We start from the raw sequence: 5,412 nt of genomic DNA, 5'->3' as shown, positions 1-5,412 counted from the left end.
GTTTATACTACTTTTATCACCTGTAAAGGAATCAAAATGGCGCCACACACCGCAGGTACAATTTTGGGAAGAATTAAAAAAAGTCGTGATTTTGGCCAAAATCGAATAAAATCATAAGGGTATAGCCTTACAAAATTGCCAAATTTCGGCCAAAAATGAAAGTTCTCAAATTTCTCTCAGGATACTTATAGGGATTCCCAGAACCCAAATAAACGCTTCTCGCGTGACAAAAGTGGAATTCGAGGAAGTTTTAGTCATTTCAATTTGATATGAAATGACGTCAAGATATGGTTTATTAATTTCAATTTTCCACCAAAATATGACTGTTTATACTACTTTTATCACCTGTAAAGGAATCAAAATGGCGCCACACACAACGCAGGTACAATTTTAGGAAGAATTAAAAAAAGTCGTGATTTTGGCCAAAATCGAATAAAATCATAAGGGTATAGCCTTACAAAATTGCCAAATTTCGGCCAAAAATGAAAGTTCTCAAATTTCTCTCAGGATACTTATAGGGATTCCCAGAACCCAAATAAACGCTTCTCGCGTGACAAAAGTGGAATTCGAGGAAGTTTTAGTCATTTCAATTTGATATGAAATGACGTCAAGATATGGTTAATAATTTCAATTTTCCACCAAAATATGACTGATTAATCTACTTTGATCACCTGTAAAGGAATCAAAAGGGCGCCACACACCGCAGCTACAATTTTGGGAAGAATTAAAAAAAGTCGTGATTTTGGCCAAAATCGAATAAAATCATAAGGGTATAGCCTTACAAAATTGCCAAATTTCGGCCAAAAATGAAAGTTCTCAAATTTCTCTCAGGATACTTATAGGGATTCCCAGAACCCAAATAAACGCTTCTCGCGTGACCAAAGTGGAATTCGACGAAGTTTTAGTCATTTCATATGGGTATAGCCTTACAAAATTGCCAAGTTTCGGCCAAAAATGAAAGTTCTCAAATTTCTCTCAGGATCCTTATAGGGATTCCCAGAACCGAAATCAACGCTTCTCACGTGACAAAAGTGGAATTCGAGGAAGTTTTAATCATTTCAATTTGATATGAAATGACGTCAAGATATGGTTTATTAATTTCAATTTTCACCGAAATGTGACTGTTTATTCTGCTCTGATCACCTGGAAAGGAATCAAAAGGGCGCCACACACCGCAGGTACAATTTTGGGAAGAATTAAAAAAGTCGTGATTTTGGCCAAAATCGAATAAAATCAAAATCAAACTCATAATCAAAAAATCGAATAAAATCATAAGGGTATAGCCTTACAAAATTGCCAAATTTCGGCCAAAAATGAAAGTTCTCAAATTTCTCTCAGGATACTTATAGGGATTCCCAGAACCCAAATAAACGCTTCTCACGTGACAAAAGTGGAATTCGAGGAAGTTTTAGTCATTTCAATTTGATATGAAATGACTTCAAGATATGGTTAATAATTTCAATTTTCCACCAAAATATGACTGTTTATAGTACTTTTATCACCTGTAAAGGAATCAAAAGGGCGCCACACACCGCAGGTACAAATTTGGGAAGAATTAAAAAAAGTCGTGATTTTGGCCAAAATCGAATAAAACCATAAGGGCCTTACAAAATTGCCAAACTTCGGCCAAAAATGAAAGTTCTCAAATTTCTCTCAGGATACTTATAGGGATTCCCAGAACCCAAATAAACGCTTCTCGCGTGACAAAAGTGGAATTCGACGAAGTTTTAATCATTTCAATTTGATATGAAATGACGTCAAGATATCGTTTATTAATTTCAATTTTCCACCAAAATATGACTGTTTATACTACTTTTATCACCTGTAAAGGAATCAAAAGGGCGCCACACACCGCAGGTACAATTTTGGGAAGAATTAAAAAAAAGTCGTGATTTTGGCCAAAATCGAATAAAATCATGAGGGTATATATAGCCTTACAAAATTGCCAAATTTCGGCCAAAGATGAAAGTTCTCAAATTTCTCTCAGGATACTTATAGGGATTCCCAGAACCCAAATAAACGCTTCTCACGTGACAAAAGTGGAATTCGACGAAGTTTTAGTCATTTCAATTTGATATGAAATGACGTCAAGATATGGTTTATTAATTTCAATTTTCCACCAAAATATGACTGATTAATCTACTTTGATCACCTGGAAAGGAATCAAAAGGGCGCCACACACCGCAGGTACAATTTTGGGAAGAATTGAAAAAAGTCGTGATTTTGGCCAAAATCGAGCAAAATCATAAGGGTATAGCCTTACAAAATTGCCAAATTTCGGCCAAAAATGAAAGTTCTCAAATTTCTCTCAGGATACTTATAGGGATTCCCAGAACCCAAATAAACGCTTCTCGCGTGACAAAAGTGGAATTCGAGGAAGTTTTAGTCATTTCAATTTGATATGAAATGACGTCAAGATATGGTTAATAATTTCAATTTTCCACCAAAATATGACTGTTTATACTACTTTTATCACCTGTAAAGGAATCAAAAGGGCGCCACACACCGCAGGTACAATTTTGGGAAGAATTAAAAAAAGTCGTGATTTTGGCCAAAATCGAATAAAACCATAAGGGCCTTACAAAATTGCCAAATTTCGGCCAAAAATGAAAGTTCTCAAATTTCTCTCAGGATACTTATAGGGATTCCCAGAACCCAAATCAACGCTTCTCACGTGACAAAAGTGGAATTCGACGAAGTTTTAGTCATTTCAATTTGATATGAAATGACGTCAAGATATGGTTTTTAAATGTCACTTTTCACCGAAATGTGACTGTTTATTCTGCTCTGATCACCTGGAAAGGAATCAAAAGGGCGCCACACACCGCAGGTACAATTTTGGGAAGAATTAAAAAAAGTCGTGATTTTGGCCAAAATCGAATAAAATCATAAGGGTATAGCCTTACAAAATTGCCAAATTTCGGCCAAAAATGAAAGTTCTCAAATTTCTCTCAGGATACTTATAGGGATTCCCAGAACCCAAATAAACGCTTCTCGCGTGACCAAAGTGGAATTCGACGAAGTTTTAGTCATTTCATATGGGTATAGCCTTACAAAATTGCCAAATTTCGGCCAAATATGAAAGTTCTCAAATTTCTCTCAGGATACTTGTAGGGATTCCCAGAACCCAAATAAACGCTTCTCGCGTGACAAAAGTAGAATTCGAGGAAGGTTTAGTCATTTCAATTTGATATGAAATGACGTCAAGATATGGTTTTTAAATGTCACTTTTCACCGAAATGTGACTGTTTATTCTGCTCTGATCACCTGTAAAGGAATCAAAAGGGCGCCACACACCGCAGGTACAATTTTGGGAAGAATTAAAAAAAGTCGTGATTGAGAAAAATTTGAGAACTTTCATATTTGGCCGAAATTTGGCAATTTTGTAAGGCTATACCCTTATGATTTTGGCCAAAATCACGACTTTTTTAATTCTTCCCAAAATTGTACCTGCGGTGTGTGGCGCCCTTTTGATTCCTTTCCAGGTGATAAAAGTAAGTATAAGCAGTCATATTTTGGTGGAAAAATGAAATTAATAAACCATATCCTGACGTTATTTCATATTAATTTTAAATGACTAAAACTTCGTCGAATTCCACTTTTGTCACGAGAGAAGCGCTTATTTCGGTTTTGGGAATCCGTATAAGTATTCTGAGAGAAATTTGGGAACATTGATTTTTGGCCGAAATTAGGCAATTTTGTAAGGCCCTTATGATTTTGCTCGATTTTGGCCAAAATCACGACTTTTTTAATTCTTCCCAAAATTGTACCTGCGGTGTGTGGCGCCCTTTTGATTCCTCTCCATGTAATAAAAGTAAGTATAAGCAGTCACATTTTGGTGGCAAAATGAAATTAATAAACCATATCCTGACGTCATTTCATATTAATTTTAAATGACTAAAACTTCGTCGAATTCCTCTTTTGTCACGAGAGAAGCGTTTATTTCGGTTCTGGGAATCCGCATAAGTATTCTGAGAGATATTTGAGAACTTTCATTTTTGGCCGAAATTTGGCAATTTTGTAAGGCTATACCCTTATGATTTTGCTCGATTTTGGCCAAAATCACGACTTTTTTAATTCTTCCCAAAATTGTACCTGCGGTGTGTGGCGCCCTTTTGATTCCTTTCCAGGTGATAAAAGTAAGTATAAGCAGTCATATTTTGGTGGAAAAATGAAATTAATAAACCATATCCTGACGTCATTTCATATTAATTTTAAATGACTAAAACTTCGTCGAATTTCACTTTTGTCACGAGAGAAGCGCTTATTTCGGTTTTGGGAATCCGTATAAGTATCCTGAGAGAAATTTGAGAACATTGATTTTTGGCCGAAATTAGGCAATTTTGTAAGGCCCTTATGATTTTATTCGATTTTGGCCAAAATCACGACTTTTTTTATTCTTCCCAAAATTGTACCTGCGGTGTGTGGCGCCCTTTTGATTCCTTTCCAGGTGATAAAATAATATAAGCAGTCATATTTTGGTGGAAAAATGAAATTAATAAACCATATCCTGACGTCATTTCATATTAATTTTAAATGACTAAAACTTCGTCGAATTCCACTTTTGTCTCGAGAGAAGCGTTTATTTCGGTTCTGGGAGTCCCTATAAGTATCCTGAGAGAAATTTGAGAACATTGATTTTTGGCCGAAATTTGGCAATTTTGTAAGGCTATACCCTTATGATTTTGGCCAAAATCACGACTTTTTTAATTCTTCCCAAAATTGTACCTGCGGTGTGTGGCGCCCTTTTGATTCCTTTCCAGGTGATAAAAGTAGTATAAGCAGTCATATTTTGGTGGAAAAATGAAATTAATAAACCATATCCTGACGTCATTTCATATTAATTTTAAATGACTAAAACTTCGTCGAATTCCACTCTTGTCACGAGAGAAGCGTTTATTTGGGTTCTGGGAATCCGTATAAGTATTCTGAGAGAAATTTGAGAACATTGATTTTTGGCCGAAATTAGGCAATTTTGTAAGGCTATATATACCCTTATGATTTTGCTCGATTTTGGCCAAAATCACGACTTTTATAATTCTTCCCAAAATTGTATCTGCGGTGTGTGGCGCCCTTTTGATTCCTCTCCAGGTGATAAGAGTAGTAAAAACACTGAGATTTTGGTGGAAAAATGAAATTTAATAACCATATCTTGACGTCATTTCTAATCGGATTTAAATGACTAAAACTTCGTCGAATGCCACTTTTGTTCTCATTAGAAGTGTGTACTTGGGTGCGAGGAGTCCGTTTAACGTACCCTGATAGGAATTTTAGAACTTTCATTTTTTGGCCCAAATTCTTCGTCGTTGGCAATAATTATATATAATTAATACTTATGAATTTTGAAATAATTCCCCGACTGAACCCCACCCTATGGTGCTGGGAAAGGGAGTGACAACAAACCCGGCCATC

Source organism: Apostichopus japonicus, chromosome 9 (genome assembly GCF_037975245.1).
Source record: "Apostichopus japonicus isolate 1M-3 chromosome 9, ASM3797524v1, whole genome shotgun sequence".
Classification (NCBI taxonomy): domain Eukaryota; kingdom Metazoa; phylum Echinodermata; class Holothuroidea; order Aspidochirotida; family Stichopodidae; genus Apostichopus; species Apostichopus japonicus.
This window is presented reverse-complemented; position numbering follows the sequence as displayed.